At 46.3% G+C, this 20,913-nt stretch overlaps 2 protein-coding genes and 1 pseudogene across 5 annotated transcripts in view; 1 reads left to right on the top strand and 2 right to left on the bottom strand.

Moving 5' to 3' along the window:
* The window catches only part of LOC139273419 (histone H2A), a 605,799-nt gene that overhangs the window by 267,632 nt on the left and 317,254 nt on the right, over window positions 1–20,913 (bottom strand). The window lies entirely within an intron of this gene.
* LOC139273441 (zinc finger protein 721-like) overlaps window positions 1–20,913 on the top strand; it is a 460,657-nt pseudogene that overhangs the window by 251,883 nt on the left and 187,861 nt on the right.
* The window catches only part of LOC139273401 (zinc finger protein 432-like), an 82,069-nt gene that overhangs the window by 57,584 nt on the left and 3,572 nt on the right, over window positions 1–20,913 (bottom strand). The gene's annotated exons all lie outside the window — the stretch shown is intronic.

The raw sequence follows: 20,913 nt of genomic DNA, 5'->3' as shown, positions 1-20,913 counted from the left end.
ATGTGCGCACGAGAAACTTACTAAGAGATCCTCTGGGACCTCTAAGAAAGGTATTGACCGACTACGTAGTAAAAATGGCTGGCTTTGTGTTAACCGAGGCTGATGATGAAATTGATGAGTGGCCATTGACTCAGCGCCCAACGGCGCCTCCCGCACCCCCTGGCCTCTTGCTCCAGTCCTCTTCCCAACACCCTCCACCTAACACTCCGGCGAAAAGAGTTAGGAACAACCCCATATCACCAAAGTAACAAACCCAAACTGACTCCTCATCCTCTGATAGCGATTCGGATCCCCAGTTCACAAGCAATATAGCCGAAAGAACCAGATCTCATACTTGAAAGGGCAGAACTATATCTCGACATCACAGACAGTCCCGTACATCTTCTAGTCAATCTACCAGTCCAAGTTGTGAAAAACATAGCAAACACCCCCGCCGATCGAGACGCAGAACTGTCAAGCAGTCAGACAGCTCCGAAACATCCTCCGACCTAGAAATGATTTCCAAGATCCCAAAGTCCCGACACCAATTCCCTGTCAGACCAATGCCAAACCCTGATGCACAACAAGCTGCAGACCACCCCACTATAAATGTCTATGTGATCTTCGAACAACTATTTGATTGCTCACGCTATCCGGACAAATGGAAAGGGCAGTTAGATATTATTGGCAGGAAAAGAAAGGGGAGGGGGGAGGTGCGCCCCCAACCCGGGTCAAGACTGAAAACGTGACTAGAAAGGAAGAGCCATCTCGGGAGGAAGGATCAATTGGATGGATAAGCAAGGATACGGTTATACTAAACAACCAAACGGCCCGAGCCCTGCTAATAAACCTCCCTATTGTCCCCGGCATGGTATGGGAAGAGGCCGGGACTGGGTAAGAAGAATTGACTGTTTTAATTGTGGGCAGGAAGGACATTGGAATAAAAATTGCCCCTACCGTCAGCATGGAAAAGGAAGAGGAGGAAGGGGAGAGGAGGATTTTACACTAAATTCTCCCAGAACAACCCCTTTGGTCACTTGTCCCCCAATTGACTACACAGCTTGATTGTGCAGAGATCCTCCCCGGACGACGAACCCATTCTGAATGAGTGGCAACCCTTTTTGATAGATACGGGAGCCTTCATGTCTTCTGTACAATCAAAGCTTAAACTCCCTGCCTCTACTGAAACACAGGAACTTTCAGGATTCCTGGGACAAATCTCGACATTCCCAGTGTCAGAACCGGTTAAAATGGGTTACCAGGAAGAATCGGTGGAACATCGAGTTGTTATCACAACCAATCTGGACTGTAACTTGATGGCTAGAGACCTCCTTTGCAAATTCCAGTTGCATTTGGAGTGTGGAGATGATGGGATTATTGTAAAACAGGAAACCCTTAAGCGGCAGTATTATACCACTAGAACCCCTCAGTGGTGGTCTCTGGACCTGCCGCAGGCACCCTATCACGTGACCCTAGCATACGATCCCAGTGGAAAGAATCAGGACCTGCAGAACTTTTATCAGGATCACGAAGGGGAAGTGAAGGGAATTCTATTAAGGGCTACAGTGACTGGACTGGAAAGAGGCAGATTTTGTGGAAGTGGATAAGAATCTGTGGAAACAGCCCCTAACAATGGCACCGTATATTGCTCGTGAAGTATTAGCCCCTCACCATGCTAAAGATTTGGGAGTTATGGTACGCAAGGCCATAGATGAGGCTGACCCTACCAGCTGGGATGTGCAAATCGTAAATTTCATGGGGACCCCGAGAAGGTCTTAAGGACTCTACAGCATCATACTGGCTCTGGCATACCTGACTATGTGGATCCTCATGTGTGGGCAGAGAACCCTTCCCAAGTGGGTTATACTCCCATTGATCCGATTGAGATCCCAGTGCAGGGCAATGTGGACTGGCCCTCTATCCGACAGAACCCACTGAAATCACAGGCAATCCTAAACTGACCTTTCGGCACTGTACTGCAATTAATCCGGCCTGTTTTCTTACTGAGCCACCCCAAGATGAGGAAGAACCCAGACATGATTGCTTATCTTTAATTTAAGAGGCCACATCAGTCAGGGAAGATTTAGTTGATGTACCAATGGAAGATCCAGACTGTATTCTTACTGAGCCAACCCAAGATGAGGAAGAACCCAGTCATGATTGTTTATGTATGTTGACGGAAGTACTTCTATTAATCCAGAAGATACACGAATCTCAGGATACGCCATAGTAAACCAGGAGAATCAGGTCTTTGAATCTGCCGCTTTTGAAACCGCCTATTCTGCTCAACAAGCTGAACTATTCGCCCTCACCCGAGCCTGTATCTTGGCCAAAGATCTCAAAGTCAATATCTATACCGACTCTAGGTATGTCTTTGGGGTGGTCCATGATTTCGGACAATTATGGAAAAATAGGGGATTCCTAACCTCACAGGGGAATGAGATATCTCATAAACAGTTAGTATCTGATTTGTTGCAAGCCCTCATGTTCCCCAAACGCATTGCCATTGTCAAATGTACCGCCCATACTATCGGAAATTCTCTGGTTGATATAGGGAATCGTTGTCCTGACCAAGAGGCCAAACAGGCCTCTCGTGACCAACAGATGGTAGTGCCCAAAATTATGAGTCAGACTAAAAATCCTGCGAAGGATAAGTTAGCCTCGGAAAAACCAATGCCAACCATCCAAGATGTTATAAAAGCACAGGAGGACGCTCCTGAAAAAGATAAACTGTTGTGGAAATATTATGCATGTACTTATGACAATGTTTCTAAACTCTGGACCACTCCCGCGGAACAGACTTGCATGTCTGACAAGTTGGCTCTGTGAGTTATTAAATGTATGCATTTTGCTACTCATTGTGGAGCAAGGACCACGAGTGACACACTTTTGGCTACTTGGGGGCACCCTAGACTCCAGGCACTCGCCCAGAACATCAGTAGTCGTTGCCTGGTTGGCCAGCAACATAATCCAGGGAAGGGAGTCCCCTGTGATTGGGGTAAAACGCTCCTACCCGAAGGTCCCTTTGAGACATTTCAGTTGGACTACATTGAGTTGCAAAAAGTTCAGTGTTACAAATATGTGTTAGTAATAGTAGATGTGTTTAGCAGATGGATTGAAGCCTACCCTAACCTGGACAATAAGACTCAAACTGTTGTTAAGGTGTTAATGAGGGAAATTGTTCCTAGATATGAGATCTCAGCTCGACTGATGACCACCTATGTTCTTTCTCTGACTCAGGCTCTGCGACTAGTTCACAACCAGGTTCAAGATGCTCACCTCGACCTTCCAGTTTTACCCGAATTGTCCCTCGTGGCACCAGGGAAGTATGGATTCGGAAGGGATTAGAGCCACAATGGGAGGGGCATTTTCAGGTGTCACTCACTACCCCCACTGCAGCCAAGGTTGAGGGGAAAAGTGCCTGGGTTCACCTGCACCACTGCAAGCTCATCACCATTTAAACAAATTTTGCTGGTTAGTCTAATTCCTGTTTCTGTTCCAGATCTCCTCTTCCCCATAGCTGAACAAGGCAGTTGAAGGAGGATCAGTTTGAACTTTTACCCGTAAGACAGCCAAATACACTGACGGAGACCTGAAGAAGGGAAACGGGAAAACAGAACTCTTTTTATCAGCTAAATAATTGGACTATTTATAAGATGAGACTGTGTCTGTATGCCACTGTCTGCATAATAGTGTTGATATGACAGTTTTGGCGCACGGGAAAGAAGACAAAGGCGAGAGCTCCATGTAAACACCTTTTTGTATATGTCTTACGTTTATGCGGAAAAAGGGCACTTCACTCGATGCTGGGTTTGTTCACATATCCCTATACATTCCAAAGGGGGAATTCCTTTGCGCACCGTTCCACTGACCCTAACTGAGACTGTTAGATGGATTCAAAGAAACGATATTGGAACAGGTAGCTAACCGCACTGCTGAGGCTCTGGAGGGCATCACAGCTGAAATGGTAGCGATAAGGACCGTAGCATTACAAAACCGAATGGCCCTCGATTACCTGTTAGCTGAGAAAGGGGGAACGTGTGCCCTGATAGGATCTGAATGTTGCACTTACATTCCTGATAGTTCAGAAAACATAACCCACCTTGCCGATCACATAAGGAGGGAGGTGAAAAAGTTATCCACACCAGCAAAAGAACTTAGCAGGTTTGATACTCCTAGAATGATCCTAAATGTTATCATAGAATGATAAAAGGAGGGATGTGGATATCTGAACGGAATATATGGAATTAAGGACAGTAAAGTAAACGGGATATATGAAAATGTATAAGCCATGGAAGAATAGCTGGGAGAATGTCAGATTGCAAATAGTGCAACTCTCAAGGTTTTAAGTCACTACTCCTGCCAATAATATCTAATTGTAACATGAAATAAATCTGCAGAATTGCAAGGTCTCAGTTAATAGTCACACCACTGGATTGAAACATTTAGAGGCAATGCTTGAGCTTTCATAAAAACATCTCATATAGATTGACTAATGAGTGGCTGAGTTAGAATGTCAATCTAATTGTATTTTGTTATCTAATTTCAAAACTGTATAACTGTTGACGCTTTACGATGTAACTTCACCTATCCGTAGGGAGTGTATACGCTCTATCCATAGAGTATATCTTCTGTCTGATAGGTCTTACTGGCCGGTAATAAAGACTGCTTTGTTCAAAGCACAAGAGGTATTCGACTCAGTAATTTTCCTGAACCAGATTGAGGTAAAAGAATCCAGGAATTAACGTCAGCCTTTAAAATACTCGTCCTCTTGTTCAAATCCCTCCCAAGTCCTCGCCCCTCCCTATCTCTGTAACCTCCTCCAGCCCACCAATCATCTTAATAAGGAGAAACAATTTTCAGTGTCAGAAGAGTCGGTAACCAGAGTGGAGTTGAGGTAGAAGATCAGCCATGATCTTACTGAATGGTGGAGCAAGCTCGAGGGGCCAATGGGCCTACTCCTGCTTCAATTTCTTGTGTTTTTAAAGGGTAATGGAAATGCAGAACTCGATGTTTCCTATAAAACTGAGGATGGGGGCCAATTGAACAGGCTCAAGGGGCTGAATGGCTATTCCTGTTCCTATGTTCCTACTTAAAGTGACGACTTTTGTAAACAGCTTTTACAGGGGTTTAGAAGGAGAGGATACGCCGAGGGGATGAAACCTGGGCCCCTCCTGTTACTATGACTCAGTCACACTGGTCGGTGCCTTTACCCACTGAGCCATTGGGAGGAGGCTCCAGTGACCCTGCTGGAAAATGCACGTGTGAGGCCTCAGGTGAGGACACTCACTGTCGAGGTTCACATATGGACATTGGGCACATGGGTCACATATTGGAGAGAAACTGGTGAGTGTAGAACTGAACCCAGCCAGAGTCAGCTCCTTCAGGGGAGGGGAATCAGTGAGTGTAGAACTGAACCAGCCAGAGTCAGCACTTTCCGGGGAGGGGAACCAGTGAGTGTAGAACTGAACCCAGCCAGAGTCAGACATTAGTGAACCAGTTTGGTTTTTACGACAATCCGGCTGCTTTCAAGGTCACTTTGTTGTAATGCCAGCCCCACAAATCAGCAGATTCATTAAGTTCAAATTACTAACCTGCCTCTTTGTGGGTTCTCTCTCACACTCCCTTTTTCCTATTTTAAATTAATTTTACAGGGTATCAGAAGGGGAGGATTTGAAGACGGCAAACTCAAATCGCAGACCGTATCAAGATCTGACCACGTCACTCGATTCATCGGGACCTGAATATCATCGGCCTCTCAATATGGAAGCAAAAAGCACCGTTGACAGTGGGGAGAAAGTGTACACGTGTTCTGTGTGTGGACGAGGCTTCAGCCGAATCTCTGGCCTATTGAGACACAAGCGCAGTCACACCGGGGAGAGGCCGTTTACCTGCTCCGAGTGTGGGAAGGGATTCACTCGTCCATCCCACCTTCTGATACACCAGCGAGTTCACACTGACGAGAGACCTTTTAAATGCCCGGACTGTGGGAAGAGCTATAAACATTCTGGGGAGCTGATGTACCATCAACGTGTTCACAGTGGGGAGAGACTGTTCAGGTGCTCTCACTGCGGGACTGGGTTCAGTCGATCATCTAAACTCACTGTACACCAGCGCACTCACACTGGGGAGAGGCCGTTCACCTGCTCTGTGTGTGGGAAAGGATTCAGTCAGTCATGCAGCCTGCTGAGACACCAGCGAGTTCACACTGGGGAGAGACCGTTCACCTGCTCTGAGTGTGGGAAGGGATTCACTCAGTCATCTGACCTGCTGAAACACCGACGAGTTCACACCGGGGAGAGGCCCTTCACCTGCTGTGAGTGTGGGATGGGATTCACTCAGTCATCCCACCTGCTGGCACACTGAGTTCACACCGATGTGAGATTTTTTAAATGTTCTGACTGTGAGAAGCGATTTAAAAGCAAAAAGCATCTACTGAGACACCAGCAAGTTCACACTGGGGAAAGGCTGTTTATCTGCTCCAAGTGTGGGAAGGGATTCACTCAGTCATCCAACCTGCTGACACACCAGCGAGTTCACACTGCGGAGAGGCTGTTCACCTGCTCCGAGTGTGGGAAGGGATTCACTCAGTCATCCGACCTTCTGAGACACCAGCGCACTCACACTGGGGAGAGGCCGTTCATCTGCTCAGAGTGTGGCAAGGGATTCACTCGGTCATCCATCCTGCTGATACACCAGCGAGTTCACAAGTGACTGCAGAGGTGGGATTCTGCTGTTCTTGCTGCTGTTAATCATGTTCATTCTGACAGTTGGGGTTTGTTTCTGCTGATGTTATCTCCTATAACTTGGCTGGAGTTTAATATTCTGGATGAATGGGAAATAAATCAGCTTTGCTTTTAACGCATTGCTGTGGATTTTTGTCTTTCCCACCCGAGTGTTCAGCATCACCTGGCGAACTCAGAGGACAATCTGGGGGGAGGATCGTACGGTGGGAACAGAACTTCAGCCTGGACACAGTCCTTCAGGGCCACACTGAGAGGGCCAAACGGCACTTTGGTCTTTCTCGTTTCTCTTCACCGACAACAAAGTCACCGTGCGGGTTAATCTTGAGGTGTGTCAGAAATGTGTCCCAGCCGTTCTCTTCCATGGTTTGGCAATGCTAAATAGTATATACTTCAATGTAAGGAAGATGATACAAAAGTTGACTGTGTGGTTGATAGTGAAGAAGAAAGCTCTAGACTGCAGGAAGATATAAATGGACTGGTCAGGTGGACAGAACAATGGCAAATGGAACTCAATCCGGAGAAGTGTGAAGTAATGCATTTGTGGAGGGCTAACAAGGCGAGGGAATACACAATAAATCATAGGACAATGAGAAGTGTAGAAAAACAAAGGGACCTTGGAGGGCATATCCACAGATCTCTGAAGGTAACAGGACAGGTAGATAAGGTGGTTAAGAAGGCATACAGAATACTTGCCTTTATTAGCCGAGGCATAGAATACAAGAGCAGGGAGGTTATGCTTGAACTGTATAAAACACTAGTTAGGTCACACAGAGAGTACTGAGTGCAGTTCTGGTCACCACATTACAGGAAAGATGTGATTACACGAGAGAGGGTACAGAGGAGATTTAGGAGGATGTTACCTGGACTGGAGAATTTAGCTATGAGGAAAGATTGGATAGGCTGGGTTTGTTTTTTTTGGAACTGAGGATGCTGAGGGGAGACCTAATTGGGGTGCATAAAATTATGAGGGGCCTAGATAGAGTGGATGGGAAGGACCTATTTCCCTTAGCAGAGGGTCAACAACCAGAGGGCGTAGATTATAAAGTGGTAGGAGGTTTAGAGGGGAGATCTCTTCACCCAGAGGGTGGTAGGTGTCTGGAGACCACTGCCTGAAAGGGTGGTAGAGGCAGAAACCCTTGTAGCATTTAAAACGAACTTGGATGTGCACTTGAAGTGCCGTGACCTACAAGGCCACGTACCAAGAGCTGAAAAGTGGGATTAGGCTGGATAGCTCTTTGTCGGCCGGCACGGACACGATGGGCTGAATGGCCTCCTTCAGTGATTCTATGATCCTGTACTTAGAGTGATGAAGTTTGTAAATTATGAGAAATATAGAAGATTAAGGGGTGATGTAATTGAGGTGTTTAAGATGATTAAAGGAGTTGATGGGGTGGATGGAGAGAAACTATTTCCTCTGGTGAGGAAGTCCACAACAAGGGGACACAACCTTCAAATCAGAGCTCGGCCGTTCAGGGCTAATGTCAGGAAGCACTTCCTCACACAAACGCTGATTGGCTGTTTCTCTTGTCTGGAGAGTCTAGAACTAGGGGTCATAGTCTCAGGATAACGGACGGCCATTTAGGACTGAGATGTGGAGAAATGTCTTCACTCAAAGGGTTGTGAATCTTTGGAATTCTCTGCCCCAAAGAGCTGTGGATGCTCAGTCATTGAGTGTATTCAGGGCCGAGATCGATAGATGTTTGGACACTAAAGGAATCCAGGGATACGGGGAAAGTGGAGTTGAGGTAGAAGATCAGCCATGATCTTATTGAATGGCGTGGCAGGCTAGAGGGGCCGTACGATCTACTCCTGTTCCTATTTCTTACGCTCTTACAGCATAGTGGAAATCGGAAATCTGTTCCCCATAAAATTGAGGCTGGGGCTAATTGAAAATTCCAAAACTGAGATTGATAAATTATTCTTCGGCAAGGGTATTAAGGGCGATGGAACCAAGGCAGGTAGACGGAGTTAAAATACTGATCAGCCACGATCTAATTGAATGGTGCAACAGGCTCAAGGGGCTGAATGGCCTTTTTCTGTTCCTCTGTTCCTACACAGTGATGACTTTTGTAAACAGCTGTTACAGGGGATTAGAAGGGGAGGATATGCAGACAGGATTAAACCTGGGCCCCTCCTGTTCCTATGATTCAGTCACACTGGGTGTTACCTTTACCCATTGGGAGGAGGCTCCAGTGACCCTGCAGGAAAATGCACGTGTGAGGCCTCAGGTGAGGACATAGAAACATAGAAAATAGGTGCAGGAGTAGGCCATTCGGCCCTTCGAACCTGCACCACCATTCAATAAGATCATAGCTGATCATTCACCTCAGTACCCTTTTCCTGCTTTCTCTCCATACCCCTTGATCCCTTTAGCCGTAAGGGCCATATCTAAATCCCTCTTGAATATATCCAATCAACTGGCATCAACAATTCTCTGCGGTAGGGAGTTCCACAGGTTAACAACTCTCTGAGTGAAGAAGTTTCTCTTCATCTCAGTCCTAAATGGCTTACCCCTTATCCTTAGACTGTGTCTCCTGGTTCTGGACTTTCCCAACATCTGGAACATTCTTCCGCATCTAACCTGCATCTAACCTGTCCAGTCCCGTCAGATTTTTAGATGTTTCTATGAGATCCTCTCTCATCCTTCTAAACTCCAGTGAATACAGGCCCAGTCAATCCAGTCTCTCCTCATATGTCAGTCCTGCCATCCTCGGAATCAGTCTGGTTAATCTTCGCAGCACTCCCTCAATAGCAAAAACGTCCTTCCTCAGATTAGGAGACCAAAACTGAACACAATATTCCAGGTGAGGCCTCACCAAGGCCCTGTACAACTGCAGTAAGACCTCCCTGCTCCTATACTCAAATCCCCTAGCAGTGAAGGTCAAAATACCATTTGTCGCCTTCACTGCCCTGCTGTACCTGCATGCCTACTTTCAATGACTGATGTATGTACCATGACACCCAGGTCTCGTTGCACCTCCCCTTTTCCTAATCTGCCGCCATTCAGATAATATTCTGCCTTCGTGTTTTTTCCCCCAAAATGGATAACCTCACATTTATCCACATTATACTGCATCTGCCATGCATTTCCCCACTCACCTAACCTGTCCAAGTCACCCTGCAGCCTCTTAGCATCCTCCTCACAGCTCATACCGCCACCCAGCTTAGTGTCATCTGCAAACTTGGAGATATTACACTCAATTCCTTCATCTAAATCATTAGTGTATATTGTAAGTAGCTGGGGTCCCAGCACCGAGCTCTGCGGCACTCCTCTAGTCACTGCCTGCCATTCTGAAAAGGACCCATTTATCCCGACTCTCTGCTTCCTGTCTGCCAACAAGTTCTCTATCTACGTCAGCACATTACCCCTAATACTATGTGCTTTAATTTTGCACACCAATCATTGTCGAGGTTGGGCAAATGGGTCACATAGTGGAAAGAAACTGTTGAGTGTGGAACTGAACCCAGCCAGAGTCAGCACCTACAGGGGAGTAAAGGGAGGGGAACCAGTGAGTGTCGAACTGAACCCAGCCAGAGTCAGCACCTTCAGGGGAGTCAAGAGAGGGGAACCAGTGAGTATAGAACTGAACCCAGCCAGAATTGGTAGTGAAAACTGGGAGTGGAGGAGAAACAGTCTAGAGATTGCGATGTGCTTGGATTTCAGCACAGCAGGAGGGACAATGTGTGGGACAGGGATTTACAGCTTTATGGGAACAAGAAAGGAAAGAATGTTCCATGGAAACTACATATGCCTATTCTGAATTTCTGTCCTGTACTTTCAATGATGAGTTTTGAAATCTCCTTTTACAGTGTATTAGAAGGTGAGATTTGCAGACAGGAAACTCAAATGAAACATCACGTCAAGATCTGATGTAGTCATTCGATTCCTCAGGACTTGAATATCATCAGCCTTTGAATGTGGAAGGAGAAATGTTTCTCTGTTCTGTCTGTGGGAACAGATTTCAAACATCAGTGTGACTGGAAAAGCACCGAGACACACACACCCGTGTGAGAGTGTTCCAGTGCACTGCCTGTGGAAAGAGCTTTAACCAGTTACACAGCCTGAAAAAAAACATCGCACCATCGCAGGGAGAAACCATACATGTGTTCTGTGTGTGGACGAGGCTTCAACTGATCGTTCTACCGGTTTCCAGCTTTGCTGCTCGCTGGCTTGTGGTTTTACTTTTTCTCTGCCGCTTCTCTGGACTCTGGGGAGGTACCAGCGGATTGGAAAGCAGCTAATGTAACGCCTCTGTTTAAAAAAGGGGGCAGACAAAAGGCAGGTAACTATAGGCTGGTTAGTTTAACATCTGTAGTGGGGAAAATGCTTGAAGCTATCATTAAGGACGAAATAGCGGGACATCTAGATAGGAATAGTGCAATCAAGCAGATGCAGCATGGATTCATGAAGGGGAAATCATGTTTAACTAATTTACTGGAATTCTTTGCGGATATAACGAGCATGGTGGATAAAGGTGTACCGATGGATGTGGTGTATTTAGATTTCCAAAAGGCATTCGATAAGGTGCCACACAAAAGGTTACTGCAGAAGATAGAGGTACGCAGAGTCAGAGGAAATGTATTAGCATGGATAGAGAATTGGCTGGCGAACAGAAAGCAGAGAGTCGGGATAAATGGGTCCTTTTCGGGTTGGAAATCGGTGGTTATTGGTGTGCCACAGGGATCGGTGCTGGGACCACAACTGTTTACAATATACATAGATGACCTGGAAGAGGGGACAGAGTGTAGTGTAACAAAATTTGCAGATGACACGAAGATTAGTGGGAAAGCGGGTTGTGCAGAGGACACAGAGAGGCTGCAAAGAGATTTGGATAGGTTAAGCGAATGGGCGAAGGTTTGGCAGATGGAATACAATGTTGGAAAGTGTGAGGTCATCCACCTTGGGGGAAAAAAACCAGTAAAAGGGAATATTATTTGAATGGGGAGAAATTACAACATGCTGAGGTGCAGAGGGACCTGGGGGTCCTTGTGCATGAAACTCAAAAAGTTAGTTTGCAGGTGCAGCAGGTAATCAGGAAGGCGAATGGAATGTTAGCCTTCATTGCGAGAGGGATGGAGTACAAAAGCAGGGAGGTCCTGCTGCAACTGTACAGGGTGTATTGGTGAGGCCACACCTGGAGTACTGCGTGCAGTTTTGGTCACCTTACTTAAGGAAGGATATACTGGCTTTGGAGCGGGTGCAGAGACGACTCACTAGGCTGATTCTGGAGATGAGGGGGTTACCTTATAATGATAGATTGAGCAGACTGGGTCTTTACTCGTTGGAGTTCAGAAGGATGAGGGGTGATCTTATAGAAACATTTAAAATCATGAAAGGGATAGACAAGATAGAGGCAGAGAGGTTGTTTCCACTGGTAGGGGAGACTAGAACTAGGGGGCACAGCCTCAAAATACGGGGGAGCCAATTTAAAACCGAGTTGAGAAGGAATTTCTTCTCCCAGAGGGTTGTGAATCTGGAATTCTCTGCCCAAGAAAGCCGTTGAGGCTAGCTCATTGAATGTATTCAAGTCACAGATAGATAGATTTTTAACCAATAAGGGAATTAAGGGTTACGGGGCGAGGGCGGGTAAGTGGAGCTGAGTCCACAGCCAGATCAGCCATGATCTTATTGAATGGCGGAGCAGGCTCAATGGGCTAGATGGCCTACTCCTGTTCCTAATTCTTATGTTCTTATTGACCTACGGTGACCTCCAACTTGCGTCTGTTTCGCCATCAGCTTCCTTTCCCGCCACCGACTCTGATTCCTATGGCAACAACCTCCCTCCTCGAACTCTCTGCCCCTCAAATAGCCTCTGGACTTCACTCGCCTGCTCCACCTGTCTCTGAATTTGGACAGCGGTTCGTCGATGCTCCGTGTCGGCCCCATCCTGCTGACACCGGCTTTGTCCCTCCATGGGACCTTGGACTTTGACCCTGGTTCTAGCCTCTAGCCCGTTTTAAGTGGGGCCTGTCCCAATGGAACAGCTCCGTCTTTCCCTAGTACTGGTGCCAGTGTCCATGAAGCAAAACCCTTGCCTCCCACACCACTCTTTGAGTCACACTTTTAACTTTCCAATCTGCTTATCCCTGTACCAATTGCCGCGTGGCTCATGTAACAATCCAGAGATTATTACCTTTGAGGTTCTGCTTTTTAATTTGGACCCCATCTCCTTCAGCAGAACCTCATTTCTAGTTCTACCTATGTTGTTGGTTCCTACATGGACCACGACAACTGGATCCCCCCCTTCTCACTCCAAGTTCTTCTCCAGCTGTGAGGAGATTCTTTAGCTCTGGCACCGGGCAGGCAACACAACCGTCGAAACTTCCGGTCGCGACTGCAGAAAACAGTATCTATCCCTCTGAATATACTGTCCCCCAACACAACTACATTCCCTTTCAAAGTGTCCAGATAACTCCCCCCTCCCTGATGCCCCACAATGTCTGCACCTCAGACTCCAGCTCAACAACTCTGAGCTGAAGCTCCTCAGGATGCATGCACTTACTGCAAAGGTGTTTGTCCGGGATCACAATGCTCCCCACAAACTCCCACATGCAGCATTTGTGACACACCACCTGCACTGCCAGCCCTATATCACCGTGTTCTATTTAATTAAATGTTATTACATTTGTATTTAAGTAACTTATTTTACAGTTTAGTTCTTTGACTTCTTACTTGATCTGCATTGAGTAATGGATAATGACATTAAATATCTACCTGTAACACAAAGCATTACAAACAGTGTGGGCAAAAAGCTGCAACTCCTTCCCCCTCTTCTCCCAATTCCCACTCTTTCCAAGTTCCCAAATAAACCATTCTGTTTAAGTACACTCCGTTTAAGACCGCACTGTGCAGACCACTCAAGGAGTGGTGAGGGAGTCCACAACAAGGGGAAATAACCTTCAAGTCAGAGCTAGGCCATTCAGGGGTGATGTCAGGAAGCACTTCCTCACACAAATGCTGAGAGGCTGTTTCTCTTGGCTCGAGAGTCTAGAAATAGGGGTCACAGTCTTGGGATAAGGGGTCGGCTATTTAGGACTGAGATGAGAAATGTCTTCACTCAGGGATGTGAATCTTTGGAATTCTCTACTCCAGAGGACTGTGGATGCTCAGTCATTGAGTATATTCAGGGCTGAGATCGATAGATTTTTGGGCACTAAAGGAATCAAGGGATACGGGGATAGTGAGGGAAAGTGGAGTTGAGGGAGAAGATCAGCCATGATCTTATTGAATGGCGGAGCAGGCTCGAGGGACCGCATGGCCCACTCCTCCGATTTCTTATCCTCATATGTTCTTCAAGGGTAGTGGAAATCCAGAACTCTGTTCCCAATAAAACTGAGGATGGGGGAATAATTGAAAATTACAAAACTGAGGTTGATAGATTCTTCTTCGGCAAAGGTATTAAGGGCGATGGAACCAAGGCAGGTAGACGGAGTTAAAATACTGATCAGCCATGATTTAATTGAATGGCGGAACAGGCTCAAGGGGCCGAATGGTCTTTTCCTGTTCCTATGTTCCTGATGATATTTGTAAACAGCTTTTACAGGGGATTAGAAGGAGAGGATATGCAGACAGGATTAAACCTGGGTCCCTCCCGTTCCTATGATTCAGTCACACTGGGCGTTACCTTTACCCACTGAGCCATTGGGAGGAGGGTCCAGTGACCCTGCTGGAAAATACACGTGTGAGGCCTCAGGTGAGGACAGTGGAATAGCCTGTTGACACTCACTGTCGAGGTTCATACAGGGAAATTGGGCACATGGGTCACGTATTGGTGAGTGCAGAATGGAACCCAGCCAGAGTCAGCACCTTTTAGGGGTGGAGAGGGAGAGGAACCAGTGAGTGTAGTACTGAACCCAGCCAGAGTCAGCACCATCAGGGGTGGAGAGGAAGAGAAGGGTAAAATAGTAGCAATTTGTGCAATATGCCTTGTTCTCTCCCTGGATCTTAAACTACTGAACTCACTCTTCCTCTAAAACTTCAGCTTGGTGTCCCTCAGTCCCTACTCCTTGATTTACCACACCTTCTCTCTCTTTCCCCCTGGATGTGTTCCACACTCTGGACCTTGGGCCTTCCCCAGGGATTCTCAGTATGAAGAGGGGGAATGTGTGTTGAGACAGGATGTCCCAGCTCTCCACCTTTAAAGGGACACAAAGAGGACCAGCTGGGCTGAATGGCCTGCTTTATGACATCACTGCAGTGCCTCGCAACCAACCTCACTGAGCCCTGCTCATTGTGGACTGGCAGTGTTTGATGGGACAGTGTAGAAGGAGCTTTACTCTGTATCTAACCCGTGCTGTACCTGCCCTGGGAGTGGCTGATGGGACAGTGCAAAGGGAGCTTTACTCTGTATCTAACCCGTGCTGTACCTGCCCTGGGAGTGGCTGATGGGACAGTGTAGAGGGAGCTTTACTCTGTATCTAACCCATGCTGTAGCTGACTGCAGAGTGCTTCAGGCAGACAATATGATCTCAGAATACCCCATTCCCCAGCAATGACATTCATCACATCGATGAGAACATCATTTAACCCAAAGATAAGAGAAACCCATCAGTTCCTCCCCTGGACACAGATGCAGCGGGACAGTGAGTGTCCCGAACATTGTTGTGCAGTGTGATCGATAGTTCCTCCCTGGGTCTGAGCCTTTTGGTGATGATTTGAATTTGATGTCCTCGAGTTACTGACTCACCGACTGGTGGAAATAGTTTTTCCTCATTTACCTGATCACATTCTGACCACCTCCTCAGATCTCCAATTCTCCTTTGTTCGAATGAAAAGAGCCCCAGTTTCTCCAATCTCCCCTGATAACTAAAGGCTCTTGTCCCTGGTATCGTCTCAGTGAATCTCTCTGCACCCTCTCCATGGCCTCGACATCCTTCCTGGTGTAAGATCCCCAAAACCTAACACAATATTCGAACTGCAGTCGAACCAATGATTAGTACAGGTTTACATGACCTCTGCCCTTTTGTACTCCACACCCCTATTTATAAAACTTAGGATCACATGTGCTTTTTAACCACTTCATCAACTTGTCCTCCCACTTTTAAAGGTTTGTGTATCTGAAGCCCTTCTAGGTTTTAGAGATATTAACATAACATGGCTAAAATACATCTCATGGGATTAAGGGTAATATATTAGCATGGATTGAGGATTGGTTAATGGACAGAAAACAGAGTAGGAATGAACGGGACTTTTTCATAGAATCAAAAAAATGTACAGTATGGAAGGAGGCCATTTCGGCCCATCGTGTCTGCACCTGCCGACCAAGACCTTTGCTTAAAAAGGGAGAAAGGGATAGACCGAGTTATTACAGGCCAGTACGCTAACCTCAGTGGTGGGAAAAGTATTGCAAAAAATTCTGACGGAAAGAATAAATCTTCATTTGGAAAGACATGGATTAATCAAGGACAGTCAGCATGGATTTGTTAAGGGAAGGTCATGCCTGACTAACTTGATTGAATTTTTTAAGGAAGTAACCAGGAGGGTCGATAAGATCAGTGCGTATATTGTAGTGCAAATTAATCTTAGCAAATCTTTTGATAAGGTCCCACATGGCAGATTGGTTATAAAAGTAAAAGCCCATGGGATCCAAGGTAAAGGGGCAAGTTGGATCCAAAATTGGCTCAGAGGAAGGAAGCAAAGGGTAATGGTTGATGGGTGTTTTGTGACTGGAAGTCTGTATCCAGTGGGGTTCTGCAGGGCTCAGTGCAGGGTCCCTTGCTTTTTATGGTATGTATCAATGACTTGCACCTAAATGTTGGGGGTATGATTAAGAAGTTTGCAGATGACACTAAAATAGGCTGTGTAGTTGATAATGAAGAAAGCTGAAGAACAGTGACAAATGGAATTCAATCCGGAGAAGTGTGAGGTAATGCATTTGGGGAGGTCTAATAAGACAAAGGAATACACATTAACTGGTACGGCATTGAAAGGTGTAGAGGCACAAATGGACCTTGGAGTGTAGGTTCACAGATCCCTGAAGGTAGCAGGCTAGGTAGATAAGGTGATTAAGAAGGCATGTGGAATACTTGCCTTTATTAGTCGAGGCATGGAATATAAGAGCCAAGGACATTATGCTTGAACTGCATAAAACACTGGTTAGGCCGCAGCTGGAGTACTGTGTGCAGTTCTGGTCACCATATTACAGGAAAGATGTGATTGCACTGGAAAGGGTGTAGAGGAGATTTACAAGAATGTTGCCTGGTCTGTAGAACTTTGGCTATGAGGAAAGATTGGATAGTCTAGGTCTGTTTTCTTTAGAACAGAGGAGGCTGAGGGGAGACCTGATTGAGGTGTATAAGATTATGAGGGGCCTGGATAGAGTAGATAGGAAAGACCTGTTTCCCTTGGCAGAGGGGTCAACAACCAGAGGGCCTAGATTTAAAGTAATTGGATGAAGGTATAGAGGAGACATGAGGGGAAATGTATTTACCCAAAGGGTGGTGGGAGTCTGGAACTCACTGCCTGAAAAGGTGGTAGAGGCACAAACCCTCACCACATTTAAAAATACTTGGATGTGCACTTGAAGTGCCGTAACCTGCAGGGCTACGGACCTAGAGCTGGAAGATGGGATTAGGCTGGATAGCTCTTGGTCGGCCGGTATGGACACGATGGGCCGAAATGGCCTCCCTCCGTGCTGTAAATTTCTATGGATTCTATGACATAAACTGGCTGATATAATGTGTATAGCGTGAAAGAGAAGTTTAGTCTGAGTTAGAAACTCGACAATCGATTCGCTGCAGACAGGTTGCCATGGCAACACTGATAAGACATTCCATTCACTGAATCCACTGTTGGAATCTGTAATCAGATCAGGGGAATGAACAGGGTTTGTCTGTCAGTAACTACAATGTAAGCTGAAACCAGAGTGAGTGACACAATAGATTAGATTGATAATGTGTGATGTTTATCCCTATAATTGTGAAACTATAAGAAATAACAACTATCAGCAGGCAGGGTAGTTTAGAGATAATGAGAAAATTACTGAAGAAAAGTAACTGCTGGGAACCAGGGAAAGTGTCCTTGTAAATCACAGATTAGAGAAGTTCCAGCTGTCTTTTCCCAGCTTCCTGCCCAAACCCAGCAGAGAAGACACAGAAGAGTCAGGTGCCAGAGGTGGATCACTGCAGTGTATAAAAGTGAGGGGAGACTGATGTAAGTCAGGACTGGAGACACCGGAGATCAAACTCAGGGCGCCCGAGGTTCCATCCAGCGGGCTGACCTTGTGTCAGTTACTGTGGGCACGCGGGACTTGCATGTTTACTCTGATTGATGGGTCAATATAAGTTACGGTGGAGGACAGAGAATCTGCTCATCTTACATTTATTTGCTAAGGTAATAGTTTCTGACACTGGACTTGCTAATTAACAGGACAAGGCATTAGCTAGAATCTAACACCTCTTTCCTATTCTGCTTCTCTACTGCTTTTACATTTTTACCATTTAATGTACTTTTCTTAAAATTTCCTTGTCCCAAAATGTATCACCTCACATTTCTCTCTGTTACATTTCAGCTGACATCTACCTGCCCCATTTACTAACCTGTGTATTCACACTGAAACTATGTACAGTCCTTTCAGTTGGCCATGGGCCCTTTTTTGGTCTCCTCTGGAGATTTTGATCGTGTGCCCCATATACCCAAGCCCAAATCATTTCTCTATATTGAGCAGAGCAATGGTCCCAACACTGACCCTGGGGACACCATTGTTTACATTTCTCGGATCTGAAGAGCATCCATTAACCACTATTCTCTGTTTTCTGTCCTATACCCAACTTCCTCTCCACGCTGCCCCACTCCCTTTAATACATGAGCCTTAATTTGATCAACAAGCCTCCTGTCCGGCACCTTATCAAACACCTTTTGACAATCCATCTACACAGCATCCACTGCATTTCTTTTCTCACTGCACTGTGTTATTTCCTCAAATTATCCCTGCTGTCTGTCCTGAACTAATCCATTTCACTACCAAACATTGCAATGTTTGCTCCACCCCACAGGGTTTCTTCTGTTGAAAGCCACAACAGAAAGATCCACAAAGCGGCGACTCGTAAGGGAGCGTCTGCAAATGAAGCAGAAACATGGAGTGGTCAGGGGGTGCCTGTAAATGAAGGAGAAATGGTGACAGGCCAGGGAGGGTCTGTAAATGAGGGAGAATTGGTGATTGGTCAGGGAGGGTCTGTAAATGAGGGAGAATTGGTGATTGGTCAGGGAGGGTCTGTAAATGAAGGAGAATTGGTGATTGGTCAGGGAGTGTCTGTCAGTGAGGGAGAAATGGCGAATGGTCAGAGAGGGTCTGTAAATGAAGGAGAATTGGTGATTGGTCAGGGAGCGTCGTAAATGAAGGAGAATTGGTGACAGACCAGGGAGGGTCTGTAAATGAAGGAGAAATAGAGACTGGTTTCCCTCTCTCTCTTGTCCCCTGTCATATGCAATATATGTGGAGGATTTTTATGAAAACTGATCAAAAAAGAATTTTACAGAAAATAACTGATTTCACATCTTATGTAATATAGTTATAAATTGGGATGGTTCAAAGGAACTTCTTTGTCCATATTTGTAAAGCAACAAAGAGTGGGCGGGAGAGAAAATCATTGACTCATTGATTTTGTTCTCACTCTGCACACAGGGGCTTTCTCAGCATCTCTCCTGAAGGTGCTGGTAATTGCCGGGGAGACGGTTTACAGCCCACAGAATTGTAACAGGTGGGCCCAGATTTAGATCACCCTGTTCTCTGAACTGCTCAAGTCCCACTCCAGAGACTTGAGCACAAAAGTCCAGGCTGGCACTCCAGTGCAGCACTGAGGGAGCACTGCACTGTCAGATGTCGTCTCTTGTGATGCGACGTTAAACCGAGGACCCGGCTGCAACTCGAGTGGATTTAAAAGATCCCATGGAACTATATCGAAGAAGAGCAGGGGAGTTACCTCGGCGTCCTGGCCAATATATATCCCTCAATCAACATCACGAAAATACGTTATCTGTTCATTGCTGTTTGTGGGAGCTTTCTGTGCACAAATTAACTGCCACATTTCCTACATTAAAATAGGAAATACAACACCTGCCCTTTCACCTCCTCCCTTCCCACCGTCCAGGGCCACAGACACTCCTTCCAGGTGAAACAACGATTTATTGTACTACTTTGAATTTAGTATACTGTATTCGCTGCTCACGATGCAGTGTCCTCTACATTGGAGAGACCAAATGCAGATTGGATGATCGCATCGCGGAACACCTTCGTTCAGTCGCAAGCGTGACTCTGAGTTTCTGATCGCTTGTTATTGAAATTCTCCGGACCACTCCCACTCTGACCTCTCTCTCCTCGGCCTCCTCCACTGTTCTAATAACGCTCGAGGCACAGAATTTCACCTTCCGGACTCAACATTGAGTTCCACAATTTCACCATAACCACCGCTCCCATTGTTTAGTACAGCAGCTGTTGGTAATGATCTCCATTTACACCTCCTCCAGACCCATCTTTTGTTTCTTGTCCCATCACCATCTCCTTTTGCCTTGCTGCATCATCCCTTTTGTCATTTAATCACTCCTGTCTTTCCTCCCCTCTTTCCCTGCCTCTGCACTTACTTAAAACTTATATTCAAGACTGAGATAGATAGATTTTTGGAGTCTAGGGGAATCAAGAGATAGGGAGATGGGGCGGGAAAGTGGAATTGAGGTTGATGATCAGCCATGATCTTATTGAATGGTGGAGCAGGCTCGAGGGGCCGGAGGGCCGACCCTTGCTCCTATTTTCTAGTTCTGATGAAAGGAAAGTGACCTGATACGCTAACTCTATTTCTATTTCTACAGATGTTGCTTGAGTATTTCCATTATTTTCTTTTATATTTCAGGTGACCAGTGAGTGTAGAACTGAAACCTGCCAGAGTCAGCACCTTCAGGGGAGGAGAAGGAGAGGAACCAGTGAGTGTAGAACTGAACCCAGCCAGAGTCAGCACCTTCAGGGGAGGGGAACCAGTGAGTGTAGAACTGAACCCAGCCAGAGTCAGCGCCTTCAGGGAAGGAGAGGGAGGGGAACCAGTGAGTGTAGAACTGCACCCAGCCAGAGTTGGTGGTGAAAACTGGGAGCGGAGGACAAACTGTCTTGAGACGTGCGATGTGTTTGGCTTTCAGCACAGGGAGGAGGGAGAGAGTCGGATGGGGATTTACAGCTTTGGGGGAACAAGAGAGAAAAGA

This window comes from Pristiophorus japonicus, chromosome 9 (genome assembly GCF_044704955.1).
Source record: "Pristiophorus japonicus isolate sPriJap1 chromosome 9, sPriJap1.hap1, whole genome shotgun sequence".
NCBI classification, from domain to species: Eukaryota; Metazoa; Chordata; class Chondrichthyes; family Pristiophoridae; genus Pristiophorus; species Pristiophorus japonicus.
Note: the sequence above shows the minus strand (reverse complement) of the source record. Positions and strands in the feature narration are given on the sequence as shown.